Below are 16,135 nucleotides of genomic sequence, written 5' to 3' on the forward strand. Positions count from 1 at the left end.
CCATTTTACTGGCACCATTAAACCACTGAAACCTGGGACCATTAAAACTTACTCAGTACTATTATTATTATTATTAAGGCCTATTTTTACCCTTTATTACTTTTTTCGCTGTACTAAGTTCCTCCGTTTTTTATTCTTTCATGATGCTTACTACATATTGTGCGATCACAGCAAATTTTGGAAATTTTAAGTTAATTGCTCAATTATCAGTGGTAGTCATGAAGCACTTGAAACTTGCACAGTGGTAGACTTAAAAATTTCAAAATAAGTTGGTGTGTCATAGTCTTAAATGTAAAACATGACAGTATCTACAGACATAAAAATATACTGCCTGTGCTAGGCATTTCAGGGAAGACTAAAACCGACTCTTAAAATCAGGGCTTTTGTCTGGCACTGAAGTGTGTCATCTTTGCTCATTTCAAACAACATGTCTAAATTTGATCTTGGTTTACTTTTCAAGCCTAAAAATTTGGTTATGGTTATAAAGGAAAAGGGAAGTAAAACTATTGATCTTGTTTGAATGTCTTGCTGGAACCTCACAATCATGATATTCACTGTAAAGTGGAATTTGGTGTGAGGTAGATCCGTGCTGGATGCCAGTCAAGGAGGCTGACTTACTAAAGAAGAGAATGACCTCTTCATAATGTTTCTTTACTCATGAAGCAATCCTCTAATCAGAGGACAGTGTTACATTGAAGGCAGTATTTTGATGATTTATTTATATTGAAAAAAACCGATGAGAAAAATGACACTTAGGAGACTTATTTTGAATCCCATACAGTAATATTCTCAGATGCCTTTAAGATAACTTACACATTATGGCAAAATAATTATTGTAACTCATTTGGCAACTAGGCAAATTATCATTAAATTTTGCATTAGTATTCAGTTTCGGGTTTTCTCTAAACTAATATAGTGCCAACAGCTCTTTTTCAGATGCTATTATGGTTCTTTTACATTTTTATAGTATTGTAGTAAAGCTGAATTTACTAGCTACATTTGAAGGTGGAGTAGAGCAATACAAGAGTCAACATTAAAGTGATTCAGTGCCCTTTGGAGAAAAATTCTTTTTAACTTGAGATTGGAAACAATGTGGGGCTTGGGGATAGTTTAAGAGTGGCTAATAAATTTGGATATTCCCCCCAAAAGCTGTTCTCTCAACCTGTTTTAACCAAGAAAATAGGCTTAATCATCTTCCAGTATTCTTATACAACTGTCATTAATATTTAAAGGTATTAAATATATACAGAGAAGGGGAAATAAAGCCATAATTTGAACTGGGTGGTGGTCTTAAATATAAGGAAGTAAAATAATATCTATAAATACAGTAATTACGCACAGCTAGCTATTATTTTATAATGTAAGGATCTATTAGATGTGAAATATAAATGGTCTATAACTCAGTAGAAAGCAAAGTCATTGACTTAAAACATTTATATAGAAATACTTTATTAACTATTCACTTCATAAGGATTGTTTGAATAATTAACAAATTCCAGTTCTTTTTGTTGTTTCTTTGTCTCTACATATGACTTTCATCATATAGTTTTATTTGAAGGACATATTCATGTTATCTCAGAGCATGGGTATAAATGTTTACACTTCAACAAATTTTTGCCAGCTCCAAACATCAAAATGTGAGTTAAATATTGCCTGTAAAGATAAAAACATTTTCTGTGTTCTGTCTTTCTTTCTCCCTCCCTCACTTCTCTTCTTCTCTGCCCTCCTTTCCCCTCTCCTCTTTTCGTGCTCTGTTTCTCCCTTTCCCTCCCTTCCTCTCTCCATCCCTCACCCCTGTCTGATTCAAACACACCATCTGTTTGACTTCAGAACATATCTCTTTGATTCTACAACACCAGCAGGGTTTCAATTTATTTAGAAAATATTTTATTGTAAATGTATCTGATAAAATTTCTATAGGTTCAGCTGTGTCAGAGCACCTCAAATCTGTTTACATCTTTGTCTGAGAACTCTTATATTTTGCTCTAACATTGAATGCAATGAAAGAAAGGCTGGTCTTGTCTTTCTCTCACCCTTTTGGAATATTGCACAGTTTTATGCTAACAGTTCTCTCCAGAAATACAGATTTCACACTCTAGGTTTTTGGGTTTCTGTTCTTACAGAAAGAGAATGCCTTTCTCCCTTCTTTGAGATTGTCTTTTCACTTAGGTCCTTGTGCTGCTGTATTGACTTCCAGTAGTGGGCATAGTGATTGTTGCTTGCCCTGCTCAGTTTTTTTCTGGAGGAGACATGTGTCACTCATATTTAGAGAGAGCCTGTGGGAAGAGCTGGACTCAAACCAAGGAACTGTTATCCTGGCAGGTTCTGGGCACTCGGGCTTGATTTGCTTATTAAACCAGTGACCTTACCTCATTTTTTACTGCTAGAATTTTTCCTTGTTATTAAGAAATATTATTTTCAAGAAGTTTTTTAATATTGGTTTTTTGCACAACACCTGCGACCATTTTTATTTCCTTTTATTCTGGGTGAAATCTTTAAAAAAAGGCTTAATGTGCCTTTCTATTCTATTTCCCAGGAAGGGCAGCAGTGTAACCATGTTGACAGTAAGTGCCAAGTTTGTCTCATCTCATAATGAAGAGAGGTGTCATTGTATCTGGGCTTGCAGTAGTATGATACAGTCTTGCATGCATGCATTTTGAGGCTGTGTAGGTGTGGTTTGGTCAAACAGGAAGTGTGTGTCTCCTAGATATATTAGATAGATATATATTTAAATCTTGATGTCTATTTAATGTATTCTATATCAACTCCCAAGAAGGTACAAGAAACAGATTTCTGTGATGTAAAGAAATAACCATCTTTACTGGACCAAATTGTCAACCTTGGAAATTCTGACCATGTGGAATTTATCATTTGAAGCAGTCTAGCATACTTGGAACTTAGTATCTTAATAAGGAGTGATCTGACCCAATAGCATCTTCATGCTGGATGGTATAATCAGTGGTCAATCTAATGCCTAACTTGCTCCCTGAGAACTATTTAAAGATGTCTTCCCAGTTATGACAAATCCTTTTTTGGGTAGCATATATTTTCTTCCCAGGAGACTGCTTAGTATCTGTTGGAAGTCAATTCAACTTCACAGATATATAGTGAGTACTGACTATATTTAAAGCACAGCATTAGATACTGCATTGGAAATAAATGCACAAGGACAAAGTTCCCACCATTAATAACCTTGGAATCTAGACATAATTATTGAACCTTATTGTTTTGTATGTCCCTAGTGTCTAACTTAGTGCATGATTCAAAGGAGGAATTAATACCTCCTTTGAGGAGGTATTAATGTTAATTAAGTTTCATTGATTATTGCAGAGGAGATAAGCAGAGGAGAGACATAATTCCCCATACAGAATATGTCAAGTGTCTTAATAAAGTAAAAAAAATAGCATGCTGGGGGTTTGAAAGAGTTAAAGATATGTCTCTTAAAGAAGCAGGCTTTTTGATTTTCTTTGAAAGTTAAATAGAATTTTGTCAGTGAAATGGATGAAAGGATGAAGAGAGAGGAATATCCTGGTAGTGAGGGGAATAGCAGGAGCATGGAACAAAGAAATAGAAGCAGGGAAAAATGGTATCCCATTTTTGGTAACAAGAAGAAATACAGTTTGATTGAGGTGTAGGTTATGTATAAGCCAGAATATTTAGTGTAATCATATCATTGTGGCCAATAAGGCTGAGTTAAGGCATTTGTTAGATCTTTGGAGGCCATCACAACCAAATATCCAGTTGTAAGGCAAGAGATTTGCTTTTGAAAAATTAGTTCAGCTAGCAGAGTGATTAGTGGGGGGAAAAAGGACTTCTGGTCAAGTTGGAGGCATAGGAAGACATACTTTGCCTCCTTGCCCAACCACAAAAAGAAATTACAACTAAATCTTAAAAAAAAAGTAATCCCCAGAACTGTCAGAAAGTCGATCTATGTGGAAGTCCATGAATGAAGGATTTAAAGAAGCCACATTAATCCAGATGGGTAGGAAGGGCAGAGACATGGAGATAGGTTAGAGAGGTGAAGAGGTGTGTGTGACATGGAGAAACAGTGGCAGAATGGGCACGGGTGGTCCCACATTCATGTGTCATGGATAAAAATCAGGAACAGGAGTGAGCGATCCCAGCCCCAGGCCAGACCACATAGTCCAGGGCTCCAGCACCAGGAAGATAAATTCCCATAAATTCTGGATGTAAAAAGCAATGGGTGTTGGGGTAGTGGAGGAAACTGTCAGATTTTCAGGGAACTTTGCTTAAAGGGCTTGGATGGTTTAAAATGTATGCAAACCCACCCATCTGGGATTCGACACTAGGGCAACAGCTGAAAGGGAATCAATCACATGTGGGAAGTGGGTGAAGTAACTGGATATAAGGCAAGTGCTGCCAAACTCCTGAAAGTCAGGCAGCAGCACAGTCTCCTCTCAGAGCCCTCCCCCAACACAGAGCCACAAAGTGGTGAAGTGGGTTGCCCTACCATGGCAATTACCTAAGGTTCTGCCCCACACGATTGACAGGTACCTTTTATAGGGAGTCAAAGCAGCTCTACTTACTACACAGAAACAGACCCAGGGAGGCTTCCAGATTGAGGAGACAAAGAAATATGGCCCAAATGAAAGAACAGAACAAAATCCCAGAAAAAGAACTAAACAAAATGGAGAAAGCCAACCCTCAGATGGAGAGTTCAAAACACTGGTGATCAGGATGCTGAGAGAACTCCTTGAGTACAGCCTCAACATAAAGGAAGAAATGAAGGTTACACTAAGTGAAATAAAGAAAAATCTACAGGGAACTAACAGAGAAGGAAAGGAAGCTGGGATATAAATCAATGATTTGGAACATGAGGAAGAAATAAACATTCAACCAGAACAGAAAGAAGAAACAAGAATTTAAAAAATTGTAGATAGTATCAGAAGACTCTGGGACATCTTCAGATGCACCAATATCTGAATCATAAGTATGCCAGAAAGAGAAGAGGAAGAACAAGAAATTGAAAACTTACCTGAATAAATAATGAGAGAAAGATTCCCTAATTTGATGAAGGAAATAGACATACAAGTCAAGGGAAGCACAGAGAATCCCAAAGAAGTTGGAACCAAAGAGGATCACATCAAGACACATCATAATTAAAATGCCAAAGGTTAAAAAGATAAAGAGAGAATCTTAAAAGCAGCAAGAGAAAAGCAGAGAGTGACCTACAAAGGAATTCTCATAAGACTATCAGCGGATTTCTCAAAGAAACTTTGTAAACAAGAAGGGCCTGGCAAGAAGTATTCAAAGTGATGGAAAGCAAGGACCTTTAACCTAGATTACTCTGTCCTGCAAAGCTATCATTTAGAATGGAAGGACAAATAAAGTGCTTTTTAGGGAAGGTAACACTAAAGGAATTCATCATCACCGGGCCATTGTTACATGAATGTTAAAGGGACTTATTTAAGAAAAGGATGATTAAAACTATGAACATTAAAAAAGCAACAGATTCACAACTATCAACAACTGGATCTAACAAAACAAAACAAAACAAACTAAGCAAACAACCATAACAGGAACAGAATCATAGATACAGAGATCATTTGGAGGGTTATCTATCAGCTGGGAGAGGGAAGGGGAAAAATGGGGGGAAAGATGTAGGCATTAGAAAGCATAATTGGTAGGTTCGAAGTAGACAGGGGATGTTAAGAATAGTATAGGAAATGGGGAAGCCAAAAAACTTATATTCATGACCCATAGACATGTGCTAAAAGGAGGGATTGCTGGAGGGAAAGGGCATACTGGGCAGAGGAGGGCAAAAGGGGAAAATTGGGACAACTGTGATAAGATAACAAAATATACTTTTGAAAAAGATGAACTAGAGAAACAGCTAGTTAGGGCTATTGCAATTGTTCATGCAGGAGATAAAAAGTTTAACCAAGGATGGATATTTTGGGAACAGAAAGTTAGGAACAGAAAGAAGAGACTTTTCCAATGTAGGATCAATCAGACTAATCATGCTATATGTGGCAAAGAGCATGAGGGAAAGAAAGGAGGCAAAATGACTCCTATTGGCTTTCCTTTTTTGTGGTTTTCATCATAGCACTGATTTTTAGAAAAAGCAGAAGCATTGATCATGCTAACTTTCTCTTGTCAATATTCAAATCCCTTGCCATCTCATTGGTTAAATACTCATTGAAAATTAAGGATTTTTATTCTTGGATGACTGGGAGGAGCATGTGTTTTTAGAGGAATGAGAATATGCCTAAAGATAAAATTACTTTGAGGATTTAGAAGCATAACATAAACACAAAAGATAATAACACTAGGAGTTCAAGTACACAGGCAGGGCCTTGTTGATTTCAGAGACGTAAGATGAAACTCGGCTACAATGACTGAGGGAAATGAAGATACTTGAGATTATGGCTCTCCTATTAGGTAGCTGTCACATAGGAATTAGCTTCTAACATCTGTGAGGAATAAAATAGGTGCACATGAAGTTTAGTTACTTTAAAATTCCCTCAGATAAGTGATGGCTATGGCTCCCTGGTTATATTGCTATAGTCTGCCCTTCTCCATAGAAGGTATAGTTGCAGCAAATTATATACTTACCATATAGCCCCCCCTTACTTGTCTCTTTCAAGGGAAAAGGAAATAGTGCAGGAAAATACATTTAAGAGTAAAGAAAGACTTATTTAAATAAAAGGTTTAAAAATACTCTTTTTTCAAGAGTCTTATTACTTTATCATGCTAACATTCATTCATTTCTTTATTCATTCTCTCAATAATATGAATACAGGACTTCTCTGGTTATGAGGTGTAATTTAAAATGGGAAAGGAAGAATTAGTCCTCAGGAATTTATCATTTATCTGTTGGAAGAAGTGAAATACACTTACATGAAAAAGAAGAACAAAAGGGTGACTGATACAAAACCTAGCAATTCCAACCCTTCACTTTCAGTTTGTATAAGTCTTTTCTTCTGAGGTGGGTCTCTTGTAGGCAGCATATGTATGGGTCATATTTTATCCATTCAGCTATCCTATGTCTTTTGATTTAACCCATTTAAATTTAAGATTATTATTGATAGGTGTTTATTCATAGACATTTTCCCCCTTTGTACCTGTGTTCCTCCATCTCTCTTTTTCTTCATCTTCTTAAAGCAATGCTTTAGCATCTTGCCAGGCTGGTTTGGTTGAAGTGTATTCTTACTGTCTTCTTTTGTCTGGAAAGCTCCTTATTTGACCTACCATTTTAATCAAGAGCCTTTCTGGATAGAGTAGTCTTGGTTGCAGGCCTTTACTTTTCATTACTTGAAATATTTCTTGCCATTCCCTTCTGGCTTATAGTGTTTTTATTAAAAAGGCAGCTGTTAGCCTTATCAGGGTTCCCTTTTATGTTGCTTCCCGTTTCTTCCTTGTTGCCTTTAAGATTCTCTCTTTGTCTTTGAATTTTGCCATTTTAATGATGATGTGTCTTGGAGTGGGCTTCTTTGGGTTCCTCTTGATTGGGACCCTCGGATAAGTGATGACTATGACTCCCTGGTTATATTGCTGTAGTCTGTCCTCCATATAAGATCCAGTTCTTGGATTTGTGTGACTTTTCTCTGGTCAAATTAGGAAAGTTTTCCATCATTACTTTTTCAAATAGGTTTTTTATCCTTGCTCCTCCTCTTATCCTTCTGGTATCCCTATAATGCAGATATTATTATGTTTCATGTTGCCCTTCAGTTCCCTCAACCCCTCTTCATTCTTTCTGGATCTTTTTTCCAGGATTTTATTTTTACCTTGTCCTTCAGCTTGTGATTTGATCCTTTGCTTCATCTAGCCTGTGTTTGATTCCTTCTACTGTGTTCTTCAATTCAAAAATTGTATTCTTCATTTTCTCTTGGTTCTTGTTGACCTGACAATTCCACTGCTGTGGTTATACCCTAAAAACCCTGAAACACCAATTTCAGAGAACCTATGTATCCCAATGTTCACAGCAGCACAATTCACAAAAGCCAAGTGTTGGAAATAATCCAAGTGCTCATCAGTAAATGAGTGGATCAAAAAACAATGGTACATTTATACAATGGAATACTATACAACAGAAAGAAAGAAGGAGCTCCTACCCTTCGCAACAGCATGGATGGATCTGGAGAGCATTATGCTAAATGAAATAAGCCTGGTGATGAAGACAAGTACCATATGATCTCACCTATAAGTGGAACCTAATCAACAAAACAAGCAAGCAAAATATAACCAGAGACATTGAAATGGTTACTGATAGTAACCAGAGGGAAGGGCGGAGGGCAATAACAGGAGAAAGATGGGGAAGGGTCATTGAGGAACATGTATAAAGGACTCATGGACAAAGCCAAAGGGGGGGAAGAAGTGAAGGGGAAAGGTGGGGGCAGGTGGGGTGGAGGGAATGTGGTAGGGGGAAAATGGAGACGACTGTGTTTGAACAACAATTAAAAAAAAAAACCAAAGCCAAATCAAAGCAAAACCTAATAATTCCTTCCTGGGAAATGCTTCGGTGTAAGAAATGTTGTTATTGTTCCTTCTTGGAGAACTAGTGTGGCCGATCATCATTGTCCACTTAGCTGTATGCACCTCAGCCTCCTGACACACTGAGCCCCTTGTCATCACTTCAATAAAGGGTGATCTCACTTGTGCCTAGCAAGTAGTGCATATTATGTAGTGCGTAATAGGTTCTAGTAAAGAGCTTTATGAATGAACTATAGAAACTCAACCTTTCATACATTCAATCAAGTAAGATATTTTAGGTTAAAAATTTTTTAAATTTTTGACTGTCATATAGGGAATATAAAATCTATTATTTTTTCATGTCTTGGGCTTTTGATATGCTTCTATACTTTAAAAGCCTCCAAACAACTCTTGAGTGTCTTCTGTGAATCAGAATTATGTTAGATACTTCATATTTTAAAATATAGCAAATGTTCATGGATTTGGAGAAAAAATATGGTTAAAATGTCAATACTACCAAAAGCAATCTATAGATTCAATGTAGTGCATATCAAGATTCCAATGACATTTTTTACAGAAGTAGGAGAAAAACACTCCTAAAGTTTATATGGAACTACAAAAAAACCCTAATAGCCAAAGAAATCTTGAAAAAGAGGAACAAAGTAGGAGGCATTATACTCTTTGATCTTAAGCAATACTAATCAAAACAGTATGGTACTGGCATTTAAATAGACAAATAGACTGATGGAACAGAATCGAGAGTTGAGAAAAATCCAAGCATATATGGTCAACTGTATCTGACAAGGGAGCCAAGAATACACAATTGAGAAAAAACAGTCTCTTCAATAAATGATGCTCAGATAATTGGATATTCACATGTAATAAAATGAAAATGGATCCCTATCTTATACTACTCACAAAAATTAACTCAAATTAGATTAAAACTTAAATGTGAGACCTGAAACCATGAAACTCCTAGAAGAAAACATAGTAATAAAGCTTGACAAGGGTATAGGTAAAGATATTTTAGATATGACACCTAAGGCATAAACAATAAAATAAAAAATAAATGAGTGGACATGCATCAAACTAAAATGATCCTGTACAGCAAGGGAACCCATAAATAGAGTGAAAAGACAACCGATAGAATAAGAAAAATTATTCTTCAACCATATATCTCAAAATATGTGAAGAACTCATACAAGTCAAGAGCACTAAACCAAATAATCCGATATGAGCAAAGGACCTGAATAGACAGTTTTCCAAAGATATACAAATGGCCAACAGGCACATGAAAAGATACTGAACATCATTTGCCATTAGGGAAATGCAAATTAAAACCACAATGAGATATGACCTTGTGATTGTTAGAATGCCCATGATCAAAAAGACAAGAGGTAACATGCTGATGTAGATGTGGAGAAAGAGGAATCCTTGTTCATGGGACTGTATATTGGTACAGCCATTATGGAAAACAGTATGGAGGGTGCTCAAAAATTAAAAATAGAACTATTATAAAATCCAGCAATTCCACTTCTGGGGATATATCCGAATGAAATGAAAGCACAAACTTGAAACTATATCTGCACCCCTATGATTACAGAAGCAGTTTTTACAATAGCCAAGACATGAAATTAACCTAAGTGTCCACTGATAAATGGATGGATAAAGAAGTTGTGGTATACACAATGGAAATTATTTAGCCTTAAGAAATGAGGAAATCCTACCATTTGTGACTACATGGATAGATCTTGAAGGCATTGTGTTAAGTGAAATAAGTCATACACAGAAAGACAAATATTTGTCACTTTTTAAATTTGTATGATGTCACTTATATGTGGAGTCTAAAAAAGGAAAAGAAAGAAAGAATGAAAGAAAGAAAGAAGGAAGGAAGGAAGGAAGGAAGGAAGGAAGGAAGGAAAGAAGGAAGGAAGGGAGGGAGGAAGGAAGGAAAGAAGGAAAGAAAGAAACCCCTCTCAACCCAACTCATAGTTAAAGAGATTTAGACATGTGGTTACCAGTGGCAGAGGGTGGGGGAAGGAAGAGTGGGAGGAAGTTGGTAAAAACATACAAATTTCCAGTTATAACATAAGTAGCATAGATGTAATATACAGCATGATGACTATGGTTAACACTGCTATATAATATATATAGAATAGTTGTTAACAGAAAAATTCCTAAGAGTTCTCATCACAAGGAGAATTTTGTTTTCTTCTTTCTTTTCTTTGTATATGAGATGATGGATGTTAGTTGAAACTATTGTGATAATCATTTCACAATAGAGGTATACCTCACTTTATTGTGCATCACAGGTGTTACATTTTTTTTTACAAATTGAAGGTAAGACATCACATCAACAAAAGATTATGACCTGATTTATAGCAAGACTCACTTTATTGCAGTGGCCACAAACTGAACCTGCAATATCTGCAAGGTGTGCCTGTATATATAAGTCAAACCATTATGTTATGTGCTTTAAACTTATACAGAGGTATATGTCAATTATTTTCCAATAAAACTGAAAAGAATATATTGTGTGTAATTCCCACTACTCCTGAGTACTGCTGTGTCCTACCTGTGATCTTAGACAATCATATAACTTTTTGGAGCCTTAACTCTCTCATCAGTGAAGTAAGAATATTACCTATTGCATTTTTTAAACAGCTTTAATGAGTTGTAATTGGTATACAATAACTGGCATGTATTTAGAGTGTACAATTTGATAAGTTTTGATATAGGTATACATCAGCGAGGCCATTTCCACAATCAAGGTAATTTACATATCCATCAACCGTGACAGTTTCTTATTGCCCCTTCAGAGTCCCTCACTCCTGCTTCTCCTTGATCTTTCCCCAACCTCATTCTCATGCAATCATTGATCTGCTGTAACTGTTGATTAGGCTGCATGTAAAAAACTTTTATGTAAGTGGAATCACACATTACGTACTTTTTTTGTCCAGTTTCTTTTACTCAGCATAATTATTTTGAGATTCACTTATGTTGTGCATGTCAATACCTTATTTTTAAAATTGCTGAGTGGTATTTCATTGTATAGCTATACCACAATTTTATTATTCATTTAGATTTTCTAGTTTTTGGTTATTACAGATGAAGCTACTTTGAACATTTGTCTTTAGGTGCATATTTGCATTTATTTCTCTTGGGTAAATATCCAGGAGTGGAGTGGCTAGGTTACATAGGTGTATGTTTAACTTTATAATAACTGCTATTTTTTCCCAAAATGGTTGTCCCTTTATACATTCCTACTTAGATGTGCCTCACATCCTTAGTAACACTTGGTATGTTTTGTTTTCAGCTAACCATTCGATTGTTTATAGTAGTATCTAATTGTGGTTTTAATTTTGTGTTTCCCCAATGACTGATGATGTTGAGCATCTTTTCATTAATGGAGAGATTTAAAAAACTGACAATTTTTGACATTTTATTAGTTTTTCTTGTATTTTGAAACTCAGTAAATATTAGGTAAATACTTATTTAGGATTATTATGTCCTCTAAATGAATTGACCTTTTATTGGCATACAAGAATCCTTTTTCCCTAGTTATATTTTTTTTCAAAGTGTATTTTATTGATTATGCTATTATAGTTGTCCCATTTTCCTCCCCTTTATCTCTTTGTGCCCTGTACCTCTTTCTAGCATTCCTCTACTCCCTTAGTTCATGTCCATGGGTTGTACATATAACTTCTTTGGCTTCTTCACTTCCTATACTATTCTTAACCTCCCCCTGTCTATTTTGCATCTACTAATTATGCTTCTTACTCCCTGTACCCTTCCCCCCTTTTCTCCCCCTCTGCTCCCCACTAATAACCATCAATGTGATCTCCATTTCTGTGATTCTGTTCCTGTTCTAGTTGTGTGCTTAGTTTTTGTTTTTTAGGTTCAGTTATTGATAGTTGTGAGTTTGTTGCCATTTTACTGTTCATAGTTTTGATCTTTTTCTTAGGTAAGTCCCTTTCACATTTCATATGATAAGGGCCTGGTGATGATGAACTCCTTTAACTTGACCTTACCTGGGAAGCACTTTATCTGCCCTTCCATTCTGAACGATAGCTTTGCTGGCTAGAGCAATGTTGGATGTAGGTCCTTGCCTCTCATGAGTTTGAATACTTCTTCCCAGCCCCTTCTTTCCTGCAAGGTTTCTTTTGAGATGTCAGCTGACAGTCTTATGGGAATTTTTTTGTAGGTAACTTTCTCCTTTCCTCTTGCTTCTTTTAATATTCTCTCCTTATCTTTAATCTTGGGTAATGTAATTATGATGTACCTCAATGTATGCTTCCTTGGGTCAAACTTCTTTAGGACTCTGAGCATCCTGGACTTGCATGTCTAGTTTTCTCACCAAATTGAGGAAGTTCTCGTTCATTATATGTTCAAATAAGTTTTCAGTTTATTGCTTTCACTCTTCTCCTCCTGGCAGCCCTATAATTCAGATGTTGGAACATATAAAGTTGTCCCAGAGATTCCTCAACCTCTCCTCATATTTTTGAATTCTTGTTTCTTCATTCTATTCTGGTTAAATGTTGATTTCTTCCTTTAGTTCCAAATCATTTATTTGAGTCCCAGTTTCCTTCCCTTCACTGTTGGTTCTCTGTGTATTTTCTTTTATTTTACTTTGTATAGATTCATTTCTTCCTTTATTTTGTGACCACATTAATCATTTCTCTGAGCACCCTGATTACCAATATTTTGAAATCTGCATCTTATAGGTTTTCTATCTCCTTGTCACTAAGTTCTTTTTCTGGAGTTTTGATCTATTCTTTCATTTGGCCATATTTCTTTGTCTTGGACCACCTGTTATGTTATATGGGGCAGAGCCTTAGGTATTCACCAGGGCAGGGAAACCCACTTTTCTGGGTGGTGGTGCTGTAGGTGGGGGAATTGGCAGAGGGGTAACAAAGGTGCTTGCTAGGTTGCTTGGCTTTGCCCCCACAGATTTTTACAGCCAGAAGTTTTGATGCTGTATTTCCCTGTACTGGAATGCTGGGTTCTGTGGTTTATCCTGCTCCCTAGTTGTTCCTCCCCTCTTATCCATATGAGGATGTGGGATATACTGGCTGTCCAACTGCTGCCTCATCTGCCCCTCTCATTGCCTTGTGCATCCTCTCTGTCCTGGCTGCTCATCTCCACCTCTTCTACAAGTCTGGATGAATGTTTCTTCTTTAACTTCTTAGTTGTTAGACTTCAATGCAGTTTGATTTTCTGGCAGTCCTGGTTGTATTTTGTTTTTAAATTGGTTGTTATTCTTTTGGTAGTGTGAGGAAGTAAAGCATATCTACCTATTCCTCCATCTTGGCTGGAACTCCCCTACTTATATTTTTTGTTCTGTCATCTACTTTGTCTGATAGCCACTACAACTTCCTTTCTATTAGTTGTACCATGGTATGTATTTTTTATGGTTTCACTTTTGAAATATTTTTCATTCATTTTTAAAATAGATTTTTTTGTAGATTGCATGCAATTGAGCCTTGCATTTTATTCCAGTATGACAATCTTCTTCCTTTTAATTTGGGTGTTTAGCTCACTTACATTTAGTGTAATTATTGGTAATTAATAGTTGGTTCTGCTCTTTGTTTTCTGTTTGTGTCATCTGTTAATTATTCCCCTTTCCCTGTTTTCTTTTTAATTTATTGAGAATTTTATGACTTTATTTAAGTGTTTAGTTGGCTAATTCTTCTAATATTCTGTTTTATTACATTTTATTGCTTGATTTACAATTGGTATCAACACTTTACAATTTATGATAGTCTTACTTCAAGTAGTGTTGTCCCACTTTACGTATGGTATAAGAATTTTACACTAGTGTACTTCCACTTCTCTCTCCTAGCCTTTGTGCTATCATTGCCATACACATTACTTCTACATATGTTATATACCTAAAAACAATAATTTGATTTTGAATAATCAGTAATATTTTAAAGTTATTTAAAACAAAAGAAAAAGTCTTTTATGTTTACCCATGTATATCATTTTCAGTGTACTATATTCTTTTGTGTAGATTCAGATTTCTACTTGGTAACATTACCTACTACCTTATAGCATAATCTACATTTCTGATAGTATATATATGCTGATGAGCTGGTAAGATTTTCTTCAGCTTTTGTATTTCTGAAAAATATTTTGCTAGGTATAAAACTTCAGATTAACTTTTTTGTTCCATAATTTGAAAATATTAACATGTCTTTTTGCTTGCATTGTTTTTAAAAGTAAATCTGCTGTAATTCTTACATATGTTCTTCTAAATATGATGTTTCATTTTCCTCTGGCTGCTTTCATGATTTTCTTTTTCTACTGGTTGTAAGCAATTTGATTATTTTGTGCCTTAGCTTAATGTTTCTTGAGCTTGGGTTTTTTTGAAATTCTTATATCTGTTGGTTTTGTTTTTGTCAATTCTGGAAAAATCTTCAGATATTTTTTTGTTCACTCCTATTTTTTTTTTGTGAATTCAATTATATATATGTTTGGTAGCTTGAAATTGTCTTATAGTTGACTGATTCTTTTCACATTTAAACAATTTTTTTCACTGTTTTATTTTTATCTGTGTTACAGAATTTTGATTTATTTATCTTTTTGTGGTAGATTGTAAGCTTTTAGACAAATAAGCTCTATCTTGTTTATCTGTTCTTAGTTTCCAACAGCACATAATAAATGCTTAGATATCTGTTGCAAAAATGAATAATCAAAAGTGCCTTACACTTTTTGTAAAATATTCATGGGTAGAATTTTTTATTGGAAAGGAAAGAGAGGTGGTTTTGGAGTGTAAGAACATTTGAGCAGATTGAAAGCAGAAAAAAATATGATTTGGATGATCCAGAAGACAGCATGAGAGCAAGAAGTGGTTGGTTGAGGTCGGTAATGTAGAGTAATAATGATACTGATAATAATGTTAATAATGATGATGATAATAATAATAATGATAAGAGTGAGAAGGGATAAAGGAAGGGGAATATAGAATGGGAGAAACATACTGAAGTGTGTCAATGAAGCCATTTCCTGATTACATTGCTGTAATCTAGATGGTAATATTGGCAACATTATATAAATGTATATTGTATGAATCCTTGTAATTTGAAGTGTTGTAATAAAGGCTTTTAAACAAAGTGCTGAGAGAATACAACATACTTTTTTGGAGTAGGTGAACCTTGGAAGGAAGTGTAGGAATGGATTAACTGAGAAAAGCCATACAGGAATTCTAGGTAGTAGAGAATAACATAAACACAAAAATAATATAGGCCATAAATAAGCATAATGTAGCAGAAAGGACAAATGGACCTTGGAGTTGGGTTCATAGGGCTTTACTCTCATCTCCATTATTGGTGTCACTCTGGACAAATTACTTGAGATTCAATTTCCTCATCTATAAAATGGGTGTGGTTGCTGGGAAGACTAAGATTATCTGATGCATAGAGATTATTTATTTTATATCTGGCAGATAGTGGGTCCAATAACTATTAGTTTCTTCTTTTTAGACATTCTATATCTTCTGATGAGGAAAGGAAAATGCTTCAAGAAGGACTTTGTGACCCCTCATCACTTTGTATAAGAGCCCAGGTATAATATATATATATATATATACATATATAATTTGAGTATAACTAATGTTCCCACTTATTTCTTATTTCTGTGGCACATGGGTATTGCATTGCATTTTTGTGATCTAACACTAAGGACTAGGTAAACTTTAACA

General features: G+C 35.4%; 1 protein-coding gene across 1 annotated transcript in view; it reads left to right on the top strand.

Moving 5' to 3' along the window:
- Positions 1-16,135, top strand: part of SOX6 (SRY-box transcription factor 6) — a 600,742-nt gene that overhangs the window by 119,328 nt on the left and 465,279 nt on the right. Inside the window, exon 3 of the mRNA XM_037049998.1 lies at positions 15,918-15,999. The gene's annotated coding sequence lies outside the window, so the exon portion shown is untranslated. The remainder of the gene's footprint in view (positions 1-15,917; positions 16,000-16,135) is intronic.

This window comes from Sturnira hondurensis, unplaced genomic scaffold (assembly GCF_014824575.4).
Source record: "Sturnira hondurensis isolate 20B ecotype Veracruz unplaced genomic scaffold, ASM1482457v3 Scaffold0006505, whole genome shotgun sequence".
Taxonomy (NCBI): Eukaryota; Metazoa; Chordata; class Mammalia; order Chiroptera; family Phyllostomidae; genus Sturnira; species Sturnira hondurensis.